This window comes from Pinus tabuliformis, chromosome 9 (genome assembly GCF_031772625.1).
Source record: "Pinus tabuliformis cultivar Carrire ecotype Pingquan chromosome 9, CPIR1, whole genome shotgun sequence".
Classification (NCBI taxonomy): Eukaryota; Viridiplantae; Streptophyta; class Pinopsida; order Pinales; family Pinaceae; genus Pinus; species Pinus tabuliformis.
Window position 1 is genome coordinate 1,393,568,132 of NC_142307.1, and position 20,401 is coordinate 1,393,588,532.

The following is a 20,401-nucleotide window of genomic DNA, read 5'->3' on the forward strand; positions in this document are numbered from 1 at the left end:
TGGTCCTAAGTGATTTTGGTCCAAGGTATTGAGAAAGGCCTAAAACTATATAAGGAGGAGAAGATCATTAGGCCAAGCGTGTAAGTATTGAATATCTTATGAAGTGTTAAGCTCAAATATGTAGTTTATGGGTTTCTGATGCTTTGCTTGATCTGAACTATGGATGCACCTATGTGGTTGATGATGGATGATGAATCGAGATCATAAGAACTAAAATTAATTGTCATTATGTGGTTTGATCATGGATAGTTTAGATCTGAATACTGACGCATGTTTTATTTTGTAAATGTTATGATCTGGGTATGACTGAAGTCTAGAATAGTTGTGAAGTTTTATGTTAGTATTTGCAGATATGTACGTTGGTTCGTCTTGATAAAGCGCGTATACATGTTGGTTTGGCACATCGAAGTAGCGTATACATTATGAAATATGATAATTGAAATTGCAGTTGGTTCTAGTTTGTTTTGCAGAGTTCTGGGTTCTGCTCTGTGTTCTAGTGATTGTATTCTGGTGATAGTGTTCTCAATGTTTAGATTGATTATGATTTGCTTCAGTGATGATGGGTTTGTAGTGATTAATTCAGTTGTGGTTGATTCAGAGATTGATGATTGAGTTTCAGTGATAGGTTGATGCAGATGTATTTGATGGTTGTATTGCAGTGATGATTAATTCTGAGCTTCAATGTTACTAATCGGTCTAGTATGAAAATTTGATGAAATGAGGCCTTCAGATTGTGGTGTTGTGTTCCAAGAGTATCCAGTCTAAAAATTTATGAAACGTGGTCCCTAGAGGAAGAGAGAAGGTCGTAGCCTTCTGTAGGTCGACGCCTATGTACTGGTAAAAATATCGGCCAGTACAAGAGCTAGGGGGTTGGATCTCCCTTCCAGTAGCAGCTGGAAAACGAGTGAAGGTTGGAGCCTTCTGTAGGTTGGTGCCTACGTACTAGTAAATGGATCAGCTAGTACAAGAGCCAGGGGGTTGGAGCTCTATTTTAGTAGTAGCTGGGAAACGAGTGTAGGTTGGAGCCTTCTGTAGGTCAGTGCCTACGTACTAGTAAACGGATCAACTAGTACAAGAGCTAGGGGGTTGTAGCTCCCTTCTAGTAGAAGCTGGAGAACGAGAGAAGGTTGTAGCTTTCTGTAGGTGGGTCCCTGCGTACTGGTAGGAGTCTGCACCAGTACAATATTATAAACATGTTTTTCTTATACTAAAAGAAGACAACAGCAGGTGGTTTTTGTCACACATTAGGTTTCCACCTTAAATCTTGGTGTTCATGTGTGTTTATTATGAGTGATGTTTTTTTCTATTATTACTGCACATGGGTACTGTTTATATGGTTAATGAACTACTGATGCACTGATTAAAGATCAACATATGATGAATTAACTGAATCATAAGTTTGTTGGATATACGTTGGTTGCCTTAAATACAGTTGCGTGTACACACGAGTTACCTTCAATGAAGTAGCATATAGAAATCTTACTATGGAAAAGAAAAAGTTATTGATTTGACTAATACTGCTTCACCCCCCCCTCTCAGTATTATTTCCAACAATTGGTATCAGAGCAGGTCCTGTGGCAGAAGCTTGATCACTTGAAGGAGATCCGTAGAAACAATGGGAAAGAAGCTAAAGAAGAAAGCGCCTCAGAAAAGGAAGACATCTCAAAGGAACAGTGACAGCAGGAGAGACAATGGGTCATTAGGTGGAAGCAAGTATTCAGATTCTAAATCACCTCAAATTGAAGATGAACAAGCAAAAGAAGTATCAGATACAAATTTTTGGTCTTCTAGTGATACTTTTCTCTGTTCATGCAATGTTGAAGATATTGAAAGTGATAGTGAAAGAAATATAGAGGCAGAAGTTCAAAGACTCACAGATAAAATTGGAGATCAACAAGATCTATTTAACAAAAGGGAGTGTGCCTTCAGAGAAGAAGTTACCAGACTAAAAGCTCAGTTGGAGGAAGGAAACAAAGTAAGGAAGCAATACAAGGAAAAGGAATATCAATGTCAAAAGTTGCAGGATGAAGTGAAATCATTAAGAAATGAAGTAAATAAAAAGAGTACAACAATCAAGAGACTTAAAGATAGATCCAGTTACTATGAAAGTCTTGAAGCTGAGATCCTCTATCTAAAAGAAGATCTTGAAAAATCAAATAAGCAAGAACTACCTCAAGCAGATGAAGAACAAGAAAATGAGATTCTCAAATTAAGGAAACAAGTGGAAGAAGGAGGAAAAGCTGAAGAAATCATGAAGAAGAAATATCTAGATAAAGAAGAACAATATCAGGTTGAGGTAAATATCTTAAAAGGTAAATTAGAAGAAAAGGATAAACTGTTACAATTTCAAGATAGTACTAAGATTTTAGATAATATTCTTAGTAGTCAAAGGTCTCCTACCATCAAAACTAGTCTTGGTTTTCATGAATCTATTGAAGGTGAATCTAGCTCAAAAGAAGAGGCAAGGAACTCCAATGCAAAATCTGAAATGATGAGCAAGGAGATGAGAGGTCAACCCCATCAACAACCAAGGAAAGAAAGTCTTCAAAGAAAATATTTTACTCCTAACTATGGAATTGATAGTCGGTTATTTTCTCTGATTAATAATGTTGAATGTTTTATATGTCATAAGTTTGGACACATTGCAACAAGATGCAGAAGTAGAATGGCTCAAGACCATCACATAGAAAGATCATCAACTTCCAGGTACTTTAAGGGATATTGTTTTTCTTGCAATATATTTGGTCACAAAACCATTGACTTCTATAGAAGGAATATGAAACATATAAGATGTTATGATTGTAACAAGTTTGGACACATAGCAAAAGAATGCAGGAGCAAATTTTGGCCAACATACCAAAAGGAGAAATCATCATCACACTCGAAGATATGGAAGAAGAAGGAAGTACATCCAGAAAGATGTGGCATAGCACAGTATACAGACATAACAAACTCAGGGGGAGATGAAAGTATGAAACTTCAGAGTTCTAAATCTCATACACAGTTATCACGAAGACAAGTCGTGTATATACGTGAGTTCAAAGCTGCACAGTCGTGTATATGTTGGTTTGAGGAAAAAGCAGTGGGAAAGACTCATAAAAGTGATCTAATATGGTTCAGTCAATTATCAATTATCTGTCATGTTCTGATTGATGATGGTTAAAGTCCGTTGATGATATGTGGAATTAGTTTTGGCCCTCATAAGCTGTTAATAAGTTGATGAATAACTGGTTGATAGTGATGACTTGATGCTTCTTACTAACAAGTGCAATGATCAGATCTGATAAGTGAACAGTTGGCACAGGTTCAGGGGGGAGCATATTCTTCTAATACTGCATTGTTGGCATTATGTTAAAAGATCTTGGTACATGAAGATGCTTATATTGCTTGATCCCAATGGTTTCTTTGATTCACGTGACTCTTTTAATGATGGACATATATAGGATGTTGATCTTGATGCCGCTGAAAGATGTTGATGGTGCAATTCATATACGATGTATGATAGTTGTTGATGACTATCATGGTCTTGTTTAGATTGTAAGTCCTTGTTATAAATGTCATGTATATCATTTGATGTAAAGGTCATGAAAAGACCTAATTTGTAACCACATTATGCATGGGAAGGATGATGTAATAATTGTTATTTTCAATCATGTATAAACATTTGGTATATCCCCACTTGGTTGGGAGATTGATGTATGTAAGAGTCATTGGTGATAGGATGGTCATACTCACATAGTTGAGTTATATTATTTTGGAAAATATTTTTTCATGTGCCCAGGGGGAGCATGGACGATTTAGTGCATCTCATCATGTACAAAGGGGGAGTTTAATCAGAGAATTCAGCACGTGCTCAGGAGGAGCATGGACTGCATAATTTATATCAAAGGGGGAGAATATCTTGGTCCGCCCTTTGCCCTTGATGTCAAAGGGGGAGAGTATGTTGGTGTTGTTGTTGCCATCAAGTCCAAAGGGGGAGATTGTTTTCATTATGATACATGTGTTTTCCTTGATGGAAACTCACTCAGATGACAGTTCACAGTGCAGCAGGTTAACAACAAAGGATTACAGATCAGATTCCAGAGATTGAAGAAAGAGAGGTATACACTGGTTCACTTTTTCAAAGTAGCGTATACACACGGGTAGACAAAACAAAAAGAGTGTATATGTATACACACACTTCCACAGGAGGAAAAGAGCGTACATGTTGGCAAACCAAGGTTTTGGTCCAAGGTATTGGTCTGAGGTATTTGGTTCGAGGTATTGACCCTAGGTATTTGGTCTAGGGTATTGGTCCTAAGTGGTTTTGGTCCAAGGTATTGAGAAAGGCCTAAAAATATATAAGGAGGAGAAGATCATTAGGCCAAGTGTGCAAGTATTGAATATCTTATGAAGTGTTAAGATCAAATATGCAGGTTATGGGTTTCTGATGCTTTGCTTGATCTGAACTAAGGATGCACCTATGTGGTTGATGATGGATGATGGATTGGGATCATAAGACCTAAAATGAATTATCATTATGTGGTTTGATCATGGATAGTCTAGATCTGAACACTGACGCATGTTTTATTCTGTAAATGTTATGATCTGGGTATGACTGAAGTCTGGAATAGTGTGAAGTTTTAAGTTAGTATTTGTAAATCTGTACGTTGGTTCGTCTTGATAAAAGCACGTATACACACTGGTTCAGCACATCGAAGTAGCGTATACATTATGAAATATGATATTTGAAGTTGTCGTTGGTTCTGGTTATTGTTGCAGAGTTCTGGGTTCTGCTCTGTGTTCTGGTGACAGTGTTCTGAATGTTCAGATTGATTATGATTTGCTTTAATGATGAGTTTTCAGTGATCGATTCAGTTGTGGTTGATTCAAAGATTGATGGTTAGGTTTCAGTGATAGGTTGATGCAGATGTATTTGATGGTTATATTGCGGTGGTGATTAAATCGTTACTGATGGGTCCAGTATGAAAATTTGATGAAATGAGGCCTTCGGATTGTGGTGTTGTGTTCCAGGAGTATCCAATCTGAAAATTTATGAAACGTGGTCCTTGGAGGAAGAGAGAAGGTTGTAGCCTTTTGTAGGCTGGCACCTACATACTGGTAAAAATATCGGCCAGTATAAGAGCTAGGGGGTTGGATCTCCCTTCCAGTAGCATGTGGAAAACGAGTGAAGGGTTGAACCTTCTGTAGGTTGGTGCCTACATACTAGTAAATGGATTGACTAGTACAAAAGTTGGGGGGTTGGAGCTCCCTTCCAGTAGCAGCTGGAAAACGAGTGAAGGTTGTAGCTTTCTGCAGGTGGGTGCCTGCGTACTGGTATGAGTCTGCACCAGTACAAGATTGTAAACATGTTTTTCTTATATTAAAAGAAGACAACAATAGGTGGTTTTTGTCCCGCATTAGGTTTCCACCTTAAATCTTGGTGTTCATGTGTGTTTATTATGTGTGACGGTTTGTTCTGTTATTACTGCACATGGTTATTGTTTATATGTTTAATGAAGTACTGATGCATTGATTAAAGATCAACATATGATGAATTAACTGAATCATAAGTTTGCTGGATATACACAGGTTGCCTTAAATACAGTTGCGTGTACACACGAGTTACCTTCAATGAAGTAGCGTATATAAATCTGACTATGGAAAAGAAAAAGTTATTGATTTGACTAATACTGATTCACCCCCCACTCTCAATATTATTTCCAACATGGGGTAGATATGACAAGCCCAATTTTGATAGAATTGTTGGGTTGCAAACTAGAGTTTGAAAAGATAAACATGAATTTCCATTTCCTTAAAGACGATACATATATATATATACAATTTTTTGTGATATTTGGAATCTTTTTCCAAGGTCCCTTAGACTCCTAATGACAGTTCGTATTCCTTCACACCAACCCTAATTGATTAGGTGTCCAACAATACCTAAAGGGCACAATAATGGATCTAAGTCTTTAACATAATGTACACCATTTGGGTTGATTTATAGATAACACATTACTCTAAGATTGCAATTAGATTCCCATCGATTAGCTTTGTAGAATTCGATTCAAATCGGGTTATTATTAAAAAAGCATTTAGAAAGAAAGGTGATTTCAATGCCATTAATCCTTTTCAATTTATATAAATTTGAATGCACCTTGTTATGCATCTCCAATATAAAACTTTACATGTGCCAACAATTGCCACCATATAAATATGTCCCCCTGTACATATCATAAAAAAAAACAACCTAGTAAATCTATGAATCCAATCTTGCAATAACAAAGTCCTCATCGGATTCAAGAGGAGTGTCATTGGGTAATACTAAATTGACATTCGTGGGAATCCTAATGAAAATGATTGCCAATCACCATGTACTTTAAGTTTGATCACCATGTACTTTAAGTTTGATTATAATTGATGAAATAAAATGAATATCTCCTCTAACCCCTCTATTAAAACTCAATTTTAATAATGCTTCGTAAAAGAATGAATGTCTTGTAAAATTTAAAGGCATAATATGAAATGAGAAAGGTTATTCTATCCTATTTTTAACCAAACACATTGTAATATCTATAAATAGCCATGCCAAAATATTGGGCCTCTTCTCATCATGACCTTAAACATGTTCAATGAAGATAAATGTCTTTCGGATTAATCACACTTTCAGAATTGGGTCGACGTTTCAAACCAACTAATGTGGTTCATCCTCACGACAAGGTGGAAAAAATCTTACAATCTTCATGAATAAATAGTAAGGATGCATCATTGTCTAGGGTTAAAACTAGCCGTTGGAGATTAGGTAGATAGAAATCCTAAAAAGGAATTATTTAATATTTATTAGTTATAAATTCTATTTAATAAAATATTATAAATATAATATTACAAACATAGTGATAAAATTAGTTATAGGAGCACCAATATTAGTATTATAGTTAGGAAAATTAATGAGGGGAATAATAATAAGCTTTAAATAAAATAGTTGTTAGGATATAATATTAAATCATAATAAATTATAAGAATTAATAACATAGTTCTATAATTAAGCCGAAAAGGGGATAAGGAGATTGATATTATTTACTAATATAAATTTTAGTCATAAATTGATATTGTTTACTAATAATATAAATTTTAGTCATAAATTATTAAGAGGGTTTAGAGTAAGTTATAAAAACCTTGTTAGGAGTTTATAAATAGTATCAAATACTAATACAAATTATAAAGAGTAAGGAAAGGATAATTAAAAAAAAGAGGAAACAAAAGGAGTACAATAAAAGTAAGAAAAATTTAAAATAAATATAACCAAAAGTAAGATAAAAAGAGGGGAGAGGAGGGAAAAAATATAAAAAGAAGGGGGGAAGAGACAAGAGAATCATAAGGAGAGGGTCGGAATCTAGCTCCTGCTCAGCTTCCAACCATCATTCTGTTGAGATTTCTAGCATGCCTCTCAATTTCGATAGCCTCCCTATGTTTCCTATGTTGGAAATGATCAACTCTAGCAATGACTTTGGAATCCTCAATATAGACATGGTGCTTGGATTTCTCCGCATGCTTAGCTAAGGCCAATGAGAAGGAACGATTTTGCCTTATCTCTCCAGCATACTCATGAATCCTCTGGTTAATTAATTGACCAGTTTCTCCAATATATAAAATACTACAAGAACATGACTTTAGTTGAAAAATCTAAAAATAGAAAATGACTCACAACTTATAATGGTAAAAGTGTAACAAATATTTATTTAAAAAATCTAAAAATAGAAAATGACTCACAACTTATAATGGTAAAAGTGTAACAAATATTTATTTAAAATTGAAAACTTCCATAAATTAGTGACTATCACATTTTGTTTAAACAAACTTAAGATATACTCCATAAAACAATTGATTTAAATAAATATTAATAATTTACTTATCTCCAATCCAGTTATTAGTCCCTGCTTGGGACTAATAGCGATCGATTCGGCATTGACCGGGTATTAATCCTGTGTTTGACCAAGAATATTGATGTGCATCACGATTTTAACCAAAGTTTTCATATTAAAAAATAATATAAATGTTATTATCTAATTTCTGATTGGGCAACAAAGTTGAGGGTCTTATTGCCGGCTTCGCAGGTTTCAAGACATTCCGAGCTGAACATAAGTTAGTTTGTCCTAAGTTTTTGGTCGTTCACTGCCCATTAATCGATTCTTTTGCGCAACATTTTTTCTTCTTACCAAAATTTAACGAAAGTTTCCGCTGGCAATTTGGCTTCACAAAAAATTTAACCAAAGTTTAGCATTTGACCTCTTATTGGAGACCTCACATGTCCCGAGGCAATGTTAGAGATCCAAAGAATTTTTATCCAAAGTCTGAAAGGAAAACAAAAGTAAAGGGAGGCACTTAACTTTTGTTAAAGTTTGATGTCTGTGTATTAATAGATAGAAACTTTAACCAAACTTTGATGTCATGTGTATTACACAAATTTCATGTTAAATCGTGCCCCACAGCAGAGAAAAACTCTTACAAGTTAGCCTTCTGCCATGTGCATGATAGCTCTTTGACACGCCGTGGAGCCTGGCACAACACTTGTCTCTAATCAACTTCACCACTGGTCTCTAACATACCTGCTTCACCACCCATTTGCTTCTAATCTACTGCTTTGATTTACAATTTGATAGGAGTGTAGCGAAGCAAAGAACCTATCCATTCCACTGCTTTACATTATGGTTTGACAGTTCAATATGGTTCGCTACACTGATCTGTGTCTTTAGTTAACACGACGATGGCGCAGTCAGTTCTCCCATGTAGAGGTGTTACGGCCAGTTATGTAGGAGGAATAGCAGGGTTCAGCCAGCGGCCCGCATTGCCCGTTGCGGGGGGCCTCAAGATTCGGCTGCCAAATGCCGCTGAGTTATCATGGGCATCGTTAGGAGAACTACGAAGTGGCAATGGTAGGGTCTCAAGACTCGCACTGCAAAGATGGTGGCATTGTTCCGGCGCAAAGAAAAGGCAGTCGCCTCGCCCAAGAAGGGGAGGGCAGGTCAGGTGGCGGTGTGTGAGGAGAAGCCTAAGGTGGAGGACGACATCTTCGGGACCTCCAGAGGGATCGGTTTCACCAAGGCCAACGAGCTATTATGGTTTGACAGTTCAATAGGAGTGAAAGAAAGTAAAGAACGTAACGACTTTGTACCAAAGAATGAAAGAAAGCAGTGCACCAAAGTAAAGAGCGGAACAACCTTGTACCAAAGAACTAAAGAATGGAAGAAATAACCCTACACCAAAGAGCGATTGCTCCGAAGAAGAAATGACGTTGTCGCAGAGAAGAAATAAGACCCTATCAAACTGTTTCACAAAAGAAAAAATGGTAAGTTAGCATAGTTCATACATTCTGAAACAGAAATTGATAAGTAAATTAGGCATATATTTTCCTTGTAGTCTGTACATATAATGCATTTATATTTTCCTTGTAGTCTTTACATATAATGCATTTGTACAATAATTGAATGATTCAAAGACAGTGGAGAAGAATCTAGTAAGTCGGGCATAATTCATGTATTTTCCTTCTCGTTGGTAGATATAATTCATTGATTCAAAGAAATTAGAAGCATACAAAAATTAAAAATAATTGTATGCACGAGACATAAGCATACATACTTGGAAGCACGAGACAGAAGCGAGCGGAGCAGAGGACCTCTGGATTGGTCAATTTCATCCAGAGGTGGTTCGCGAGATGAGCAGAGGTCCAATTCCATTTTCCCAGCAGAGGTGGTTCGAGAGCAGAGCAGAGGTCCAATTCCGTTTCCCCTGAAGGCCACCCTCCTCCTCCCTCTCGGGACCAACGCGGACTCAATCTCGGATGTGTGGAGCCCTTCCAACACAACACAAAACAATGGTTTGAAAATCGTGTCAAAGTGGAGATACGAATCGCTTTTATTGCTTCTCTATCCGACAATTATTTTTATAAATTGTTTTTCTTTCTTTTTCTAACTTCTCAACTATTTTTATAAATTGTTTTTCCTTCTTTTTCTAAATTTTCTTGATTTTCTCCTATTAGGTATCATTAAAAATTGCTTTTCTTGATTTCTAACCGTTACAAATTGTTTTTCTTTCTTTTTCTAACTGTTTTTTCTTTTCTCTCCGTCAACTATCCTTAAAAAATGATTTTCATTTGAGCTTCATCCTGTTTCGGCCGTGGATGATGTTTTTGCCGCGACGTGTTTCGCCTTCAGTTTCAGCTCATTTGATAGTTGCCTCATAAACATTCGCTGTAGGTTTTCTGCGAATACCTTTACATTCCAAACCATTAGGAAATCATCGATTTGATTATATGCATTTTTTAAAATGCACATGGTTCGTTAATTTTAAATTATGGCGTACTGCATTGCATATTTTTGTATATAATACAATTGTTTCACAACCTAAGGTTTAAGTTTAAATGGTGTTTATTAAGCAAAACCAAATTTGAAATTGCCATTGTAGTCCAGGTTAGGTTAGGGTAGGGTTGTGTCATTACAATCTATTTATTAGGAATTGTTTTTTAACCTTATGTCTGGTAGGTATATTTTCATTTTATTTAAAATATTATGGGAGTTATATTTTTATTTTATTTTAATTAACGGTTTTTAACAATAAAAAAAGACAGAGTAATAACCTACACATAATAAATCGATATTTAAGTTCATCATAATCAATTTGCTTTGCTTCTCGGCAATAGATATGTTGTAATTTCATGTTTGACTTGTCCTTACTAGTGCATAAAACTTTTTGATTCTGTCAAATTACATTAAAAAAAATTAATAACTAAAGTTAATAATTCAAACAAAATTGAAATAAAATAGTTAATTTACTAAACAAAATTGAAATAAAATAGTTAATTTACTCTTTTAGGTTTTCACAATTTTCAGTTGGCTTTCCCTTAATATTTGTAACTATCGTTTTCCCCATAGTATTAGTATATTTAGATAATTATGAATAAATACATGCAAAATTTAGATAATTATGAATAAATACATGCAAACTAAGACAACAAGCACATACAAGCAAGATACAAGCAAAATAATGCAAGCAAAAGATAATGAAAAAACATAGAAAAGCCAAAAATTGAGACAGACAAATACATACCAATGAAAAGTTGAGGCAAGTCAATTGGATTTACAGGTATGAGGGAGTTAGTTGTTAGGGAGTGAGACACAAAGATCATTTGAGGTCTTTATCGCAATATTCCTTCTCTGTAACAAAGTACTTATTTCCTTCACTCCTCTCCCTGTAAAGAGGTATTCCCTCTTTCCCTTACTGTAATGAATTGCTGCAACCTTCATGAGTGTAGTTGTTGCTTTCCTACCCATAGTGAAGCCATTGTGCTATTTTACATACTAAGAACTCTTAGTATGTTTATATCTTACTGCAAATTCTAATGGTTGCTGACTCGTGGTGACATGTGAAAAAGTTTTCCCATGTTCTTACAAATACATTTATTATATTTTTTTAGCAGCTTGTGCCATGGAAAGACAACAATGTCTGAGGCTCTCTCTATGCATTGCTAGATAATGCAAAAACTACAATGATCAAGAAATTTTTTAATGCCTTTGACAAGAGCAACCATTCATTCTGCAATGTCACTTTAGTATTCAGAAATGAAAACTCTAATAAAAAGAAATTTTACCTTATTCCAAATACAAATCGTAGGCAAAAAAAAAAGAAACTTTACCTTCAAATCCAAGTATGGTAATGAAAATCCAACGAAAATCCTCTCACTAGTTAGGTGAGCAAGTGGGTGTTTTGTAGCCATGAGCAAGTGGGTGTCGTCCCCTACAAAAGGGGAGAATTGAAATTATGAAGAAAACCCTTAATCAAATAAAAGCCAAAAAATCCACAAGAGAATTCAAAAGAACCAAAAATCTCAGTCTACATTATAGCTATATCTATATCAAACGTGGGATTGGAGTTATCTCCTTTCAATACAACAATGCCTGAGAAGCTTTTCCAGAGTACCTGCATTGTATAGAGGAAACTGCCTTTCAATACAACAATGCCTTAGAAGATTTTACCAGCGAAGCAAACCTGAATGAAAATTATGGGAGAAAAACTGAGCGTATAGAGCCGCAAATTTATAAACAAATAAGTTCATCATATTTACCAAATTTCGTTAGGTGCCACTTGAAACAAAAAAGTTGCTCGTGGACTTCCTAGAGGGAGTATCGTAGCATGCTACGGACTCCACGTTGCATGATATGAACTCCAAGTAGAGTGGGCATGCGAACTCCAAGTAGAGTGGGCACTCATGCGGGACGTGTTACTCAAAATGTTCTCTAACTTTTTTTACTATAATACTATTTATTTCAATTATTATTTATATGGGTATACATTTATTATTTTATTTAAATAAATTAAATTAATATATTATTATTATTTTATTTAAATAAATAAATTTAGATGTAGATTTATATAAAATTAATAGATATAAACAAGTAATTGAGAGTAATGCATGTCATGCATGCAGGGGTCTATCCCATTATCCTTCAAGGTTTCTGCAACATATTCTCACAATGTCAATTTTGTATTTGTATCTTTGCCATATCTCTGAGTGATTAAACAATGTAAGCTCTCTATCAGTGTCCATGATTATTTGGTTTCCACGCATATTCTCATAATGTCAATTTTGTATTTGTATCTTTGCCATATCTCTGAGTAATTAAACAATGTAAGCCCTCTATGAGTTTCCATGATTATTTGGTTTCCGCGAATATTCTCATAACGTCAATTTTGTATTTGTATCTTTGCCATATCTCTGAGTAATTAAACAATGTAAGCCCTCTATGAGTTTCCATGATTATGTGATCTTTGATGGAAGGCAACCCCTCTTATCCTCCGTGATGCTAGTAGAGTTAGTAATTGGAAACAAATACTAGTATTTGAATCTCTTCTCTTTCAACCGGATTATATAAGCATTCATCCAAAGGCAAAGTTAAATATGGTTTCTGCAAGGTTGGCACATCCTCTAAGTTCCCTGCAGACCCCGGCAGGAACTACCGCCATGGCAGTGGCTCCTTGTTAAATCTCAATTTAAACATCACTTCATGGATAATATGAAGTGATAATACATATGGTATCTAGAAGCGAGAAAGATAATCCTATCGTATCTTATAGCAAAAACATTATAATATCTCTAAATACTTGGTCTCTTATCGTCGCGGACTTATATATGTTCAAGAACTTTAATTGAAGTCTTTAAGTATTAAGGGTGACTCACAACTTATACTGTCAAAAGTGCAACAAATCTTTATTGGAAAATGAAAGCCTTTAACACATTAGTGATTATTATATTCTTTTATAAGGAATAGTGATTATTATATTCGTTTTAATGAGATCTTCCATGTTTGATTTAAAAAAAAATCATAGAGTATTAATGATTTTGTTACTTTCACTTATACCAATATATATATATATATATATATATATATATATATATATATATATAATTATATAATTTTAAAGGAATTTAGTTTGACATAGTTATTAGTAAAATATGGGTTTAGAGAGTATTTTTTTCTTGAAATTAAGTTAAAATTGTGGGATTTGAATAACACGGGTGGGATTTGAATATTCGTTTTCTCAGTTTTTTTCTCTCCGTAAACTGGATCACAACCATGGGATTTGAATATTGGATCTTTTTGTTTTTTCTCAGAACTCACATTACTTTGATCACCAATTGAGTTGTCTCCTCTAAAACTTTTAATATTATAATCCATCTTAACTACAGATGTATCAAATGATCGAGATCAAATCTCTTGAGATGAAAACATCTTTTAGAGTGAAAAGATATTTGACCCCTCTGAACACTTAGTAAATTAGGAATTAAGATGGATTTAGGGTGGTATAATATATACGTAGTTGACATTGAAATATTTTATTTCTAATTCACTTGCTCCACATGAAAATGTTAAAACATGCCCCCTCATATTTTGTCATGTACGCATACATTTACTTATTTTTATTATTAATATTTTCTAAAATATTACATATCAAATCCATGTTAAGCATTGAAAGAATTACAAATATCCCTTATACATTAAATTGAAAAACAACTATTAATAAAATAAGAATTTTCTTAATCTTTCTCTCTTAAAATCTTTTAGTCAAATTGAAATATTTTATTTATAACCTATTTATTTTATTCATAGTAAAATATTTTTTGTTATTAATATATATTTTTGTTATTAATATAATGTTGTTTTAATATCACATGTAAATTGAATGTAAAATGAATTACCTATCATGTAATATCAATAATAATATTTCTTTCTCATACTAAAAGGTAATTTTTTTTTAACTTTTAGTCTATATAAACTTATGTAAAATTATGACCCACATTAATTTCTTTTGTCATCACTATTTTTAATTTGTTAATTTAAATTGATATTTTATTATTTTTAAATGTAACGCTACGTGACAACATCTCTCCCATACTAAGCTGTAGAGGGCATGCACAATCATTTTAAAATTATTTAAATTTTTAAATTTTTAAAAATAAAAAAAATAAAAAAGATAGTATAAATTTAAAATATTCTTTTATCTATATAAATTAATCCATTTAAAAAGGAATAAAAATAAATAACTAATCTTTTTATGCCTAGGTGGCAGTGTAATTGTTTATCAAAGTGATGTGAAATTGTGTAAACCAAGAGATCCAAGATTTAATCCCTCAGTCTTGACCCTATAGTGTTAGCAACCACATTCCACCTTGTGTCACTGTATAAGTTATATTTTATTTTACTTTATTATATAGTTTAAGTGACTCTAATGGTTAATAGTATAACTGCACTTTCATAAACTTCATTTATGATCTATTTCAAAATAAAACTTTTAGAATTTTCACTTTTTGAAATATAGAAAATTATGAATGATATAGATTTAACACTGTGAGAATATTCTTAATCCTATACACAATTTAATAAATAAAATCAAGAGTTTCCTACCAATTTTTTTAGTGTTCATCTTCCATTCTTCCTATCCTAATATTACAAATTCTCACAATTACAAATAACACATAAATATCTTGATTGCTATTATCATTTATTAGTGACTTAATTTATATGAATGTTCTAATACTTAGAAACAAGTCCCTTCTGCCATATATATGTTATACACCAATTTAATATTCACTTAACAATAACTTTAAAATTAAATTATTATTAACACAACTATAAAGCTTTTCACACTACAATAGGTGGGGTTGGAATTAAGAAGTTAAAAATAGGAAAGGCAAAGGACTTGGTTGAACTTCAAGCAAATATCTAAAGTGGGGAATGAACACTCTTGCGCCACACATCATGGAAATATTGAACAACATCATTCGGAAAGGATTCCCAAAATACTTGACAACTAGCCTAGCAATACTCCTTTTTAAAAGTGAAGATATTAATAATCCTTCCAACTATAGAACAATTATGATTAATTCTTTGTTTGCAAAGCTCTTCAGGAACATGGTAGAAAATAGAATCAGTAAGTGGGTAGAAATAAAAAAAAAAAATAGGGCAAAAGGGCATGCAGGTTTTAGGCCAAAGCATTCTACAATGGATCATGGTATCACGTTGAGACACATTATTGAAAAGGCTTGGGGGCACAAAGAAGAAGTATTTTGCTGCTTTGTTGACTTCAAAAAGACATTTGACACGGTCCCTAGAGATAAGTTGTGGCGTAGAATGGAAGAACTTGAAATTCCTTTGCATCATAGAGTTGTTGCCCATAGGCTCTATGAAGAGGTGAAAGTCAAATTAGACCTTCAGTAGGAATTTCGGAAAGCTTTAGAAGTGACATTGGAGTCAAGCAAGAATGCCCTTTATACCCTACTCTTTTTGTTTTATATATTGATAAATGGTAAGAGTGACTAAATTTGCAAGGCAGAGATGGTGTTCGATTACGGGAGTTTGTGATAAAGTTTGTTTTGTATGCTGATGACCTTGTATTGATTGCAAAATCAACCCATGGAATGCAAATGCACTTATATGCCCTTGAGCATTTTTTCAGAGTAGTAGGGATGCAAGTCAATAACAACAATACCAAAATAATGATTTTCTCTGATAAAAGGAAGAAGAACCAACACACATTCTTCTTTGAGGGTAACATTCTTGAATAAGTAAATGAGTACAAGTACCTCAGGATTGATTTCAATAACAATCTTAATTGGGAGGACTGTAAAAAGAAGCGAATTTTAGGAGGGTGGAAAACATTATATGCTCTTCAAACAGATGTAGAGAAGCAGAGTCATGGGATTGGAAAACGATTAAAGTACTTTTGGACTCCTAATTTGTCCAGTGATACTATATGGGTGTGAATTATAGGCTAGCGGTACCCCCGTCTCAAAATGGAAACAAATTGAGAAAATCCAAAAAAGCTTGGTCATGAGCAAGTTCAAAATAAAAAGTTCAGTTCCCTATGAGATAATGTTGAGTGAAACAGGTGCAGCTCCCATCGAAGCAATTGCTATGGTGCATCATATAAGATATCTAAAATGAATTGAGTAATTGGGAATAGGTAGATGACATAAGGTTATCTTCAATGAAGGCATGAGTGAAAGGAAGAAAACATGGTTGAGACAAAACAACAAATGGATGCAAAAATGAGATATCTACCTCAATGCTTGTCCCTCAAATAACAAGGAGTTAAAGAATTTTGTTATGGAGAAGTTCCATAAGCATATATAGGGAAAAGAATTGGGCAGAAAGAAGAAGTACTATGTTGAAGAATTCAACCCCACTTGTGATCTCCAACAAAAAGAGTACATTGGAGCTAGCATTTCGTGAAGAACAAATGTTCTTATTGCTTAATTAAGAACTAACTCGCATAAACTTCGGTGTGAATCGAGACGGTGGAAAAGACCTAAAAAAGGTTGGGAAGAACGAGTGTCTACATTTTTTGTGCTTTTGGGACAATGGAATCTGAAAAACATTTCATTTTGGAATGTGATGATTTCAAAGACATCAAAGACGGTTATGACAATATGTTAGCATAAATCCCTTAGCATCATCTTTTCAACTAGAAAACTGTTACAAGATTATACCAACTCATCATCAATTTGAATAAAAAAAATCCCTCCATTGTAAAAAGCTTGGAAAAAAAACAAAAAAAAACCATAAAATCCTGTAAGATAATCTTCGGCAAAATCACATAGCGAATCTTTTGTCGACGCGTTTCGAACCAACTAGTGTGGTTCATCGTCAGGACAAGTTGAAAAACAGATCCAGCTTCGCCTGTTTAAATAGCTAGAGCAGAGACACCAACGGTTACCTAACTAAGGGAGCAAGGTCCAATTCAGTTATATTAGGTAAAAAATAGATAAAAATTAAATTAAATATAATAATAAATAAATCAATATATATAAATGTATAAAATTAGTTATATTCGGTGTGAGATAAAACTATAAACATATGAAGAATTATAAAATAATAATAAATTATTTATAAATAAATCAATGAAGAAATATAAATTAATAATAAATTATATATTAATGAATCTAAAAGTATAAAATATTTTATTTAATGAAAAAATAAAATTAAATGGTATCATTTTTAGTTATATTAGGTGTAAGATAGATAAAGAATTATAGAATAATAATAAATTATTTAATTATAAAATTATAAATAATAAATAAATTATAATATAATAATAAATAAATAAATTTTTACATATAGATATATAAAATTAGTTATATTAGGTGTAAGATAAAATAAACAAATTATTTATTTATTAACTAAATATATAAATAATAAATGAAGAAAAATAATAATAAATAAATTATTAATCTACTAAATAAATAAATGATTAAATGAAAAAATATAAACTAATAATAGTATAAATTATTTATTTAATGAAAAATAAAAATAAATGGTGTCATTAGTAGGTAATAAATATATAGATATCTAAATAAAGAAGAATAAAGACATATCAATACTGATAATTATTGATATTTATAAGGTTTAAATTTTTTTTTATTTTTTTATTTTATTTTATTTTATTTTTTATTTTTTATTTTTTATTTTTTAAGAATTCGTTTAAGGGAAACTTAATTTTTAAGGTTAACCTAGGGATACTTAAATAATATAATACTAATAAGCCCCATATATACAATAATAGCTCGAAACAAACTCAACCGTTCCAAGATCATAGGACAAAACCGACAAAAGAAATTAAAGGAGGTGGAAGACAAAAACCCTAAGACCTAACAAAAGGAAAAGAGAAGGCTAAGAAGACAAGGCTGGGACCCAGCAACTGCTAATCTTCCAGCCATCATCCCTATTAAGGTTGACCGGCCTTTTTTCGATCTCCAGGGCCTCCCTAAATTTGCGATGGTGAAAGTGCGCAATTTTGGCAATGACTTGAGCCTCCTCTATACACACATGATGCATAGTCTTTCCCGCATGCTCAGCCAGGGCCGAGGACTTGGTCCTTCCATGTCTTAAGTCAGCCGAATGCTCGCTAATCCGTTGATTAATAGAGCGACCGGTCTCACCAATATAAGGGGTCCCACAGGAACAGGGAATGACATAGACGCCCTTCATGTCCTTAGGATCAATCGGGTCTTTCACCGACCTGAGGGAACCACGGATAGTGTTGAGAGGTCTAAAGGTCGCGGCCACATCGTACTTCCTCAGAATCCTTGCAATCCTGTCCGTGGTTCCTTGGATGTACGGAAGGTTCACACCCATGATATGATCCTTGGAAACTTTACGAGTGGACGGCTCCTTCTTAGCCTTGAGGAAGGCTTTTTGACCGAGGCGTCTATCATAACCATTCTTCTCAAAGACATCCAGGAGGTGAGCCTTCTCCTTTTCTAGGCTCTCCTCATCCGAAATTCTAACAGCACGGGTGGCAAGCGTGCTAAGAACTCCTAACTTTTGAGCAGGGAAATGGTGGGAAGAAGCATGCAAGTATTGCTCAGTATGCGTCTTCTTCCTATACACCTGATGAGAAAAGGAACCATCCACCTTTTTAGAGATGAGAACATCCAAGAACGGAAGACAGCCATTCTCTTCTTTTTCCATCGTGAATTTTATGGCGGCGGATTGGTTAATAAGGTGACAGAAGAAGCGATCGAGTTCATCCGGACCATGAGACCAGACAACACCAGTGTCATCAACGAATCTCCTCCAAGGGTCCCAGCCTTGTCTTCTTAGCCTTCTCTTTTCCTTTTGTTAGGTCTTAGGGTTTTTGTCTTCCACCTCCTTTAATTTCTTTTGTCGGTTTTGTCCTATGATCTTGGAACGGTTGAGTTTGTTTCGAGCTATTATTGTATATATGGGGCTTATTAGTATTATATTATTTAAGTATCCCTAGGTTAACCTTAAAAATTAAGTTTCCCTTAAACGAATTCTTAAAAAATAAAAAATAAAAAAATAAAAAATAAAAAATAAAATAAAAAAAAATAAAAAAAAATAAAAAAATTTTAAACCTTATAAATATCAATAATTATCAGTATTGATATGTCTTTATTCTTCTTTATTTAGATATCTATATATTTATTACCTACTAATGACACCATTTATTTTTATTTTTCATTAAATAAATAATTTATACTATTATTAGTTTATATTTTTTCATTTAATCATTTATTTATTTAGTAGATTAATAATTTATTTATTATTATTTTTCTTCATTTATATATTTATATATTTAGTTAATAAATAAATAATTTGTTTATTTTATCTTACACCTAATATAACTAATTTTATATATCTATATGTAAAATTTATTTATTTATTATTATATTATAATTTATTTATTATTTATAATTTTATAATTAAATAATTTATTATTATTCTATAATTCTTTATCTATCTTACACCTAATATAACTAAAAATGATACCATTTAATTTTATTTTTTCATTAAATAAAATATTTTATACTTTTAGATTCATTAATATATAATTTATTATTAATTTATATTTCTTCATTGATTTATTTATAAATAATTTATTATTATTTTATAATTCTTCATATGTTTATAGTTTTATCTCACACCGAATATAACTAATTTTATACATTTATATATAAATTTATATATATTGATTTATTTATTATTATATTTAATTTAATTTTTATCTATTTTTTACCTAATATAACTGAATTGGACCTTGCTCCCTTAGTTAGGTAACCGTTGGTGTCTCTGCTCTAGCTATTTAAATAGGCGAAGCTGGATCTGTTTTTCAACTTGTCCTGACGATGAACCACACTAGTTGGTTCGAAACGCGTCGACAAAAGATTCGCTATGTGATTTTGCCGAAGATTATCTTACATAAAATCCTATGAACTATTTTTATTTTCATAAACTTTAAAATACCATTTATTCATTCATAAAATAATATTGGAAGTGTCGGATATATGATCGCCAACGAAACGGTTTGGTTATTCACATTTCAAATGAAAGCAGCATCATAACAC

At 32.9% G+C, this 20,401-nt stretch overlaps 1 pseudogene; it reads left to right on the top strand.

The window, feature by feature from the left end:
- Window positions 1-8,746: 8,746 nt before the first annotated feature.
- On the top strand, window positions 8,747-9,234 carry LOC149153728 (uncharacterized; annotated as a pseudogene).
- Window positions 9,235-20,401: the final 11,167 nt, after the last annotated feature.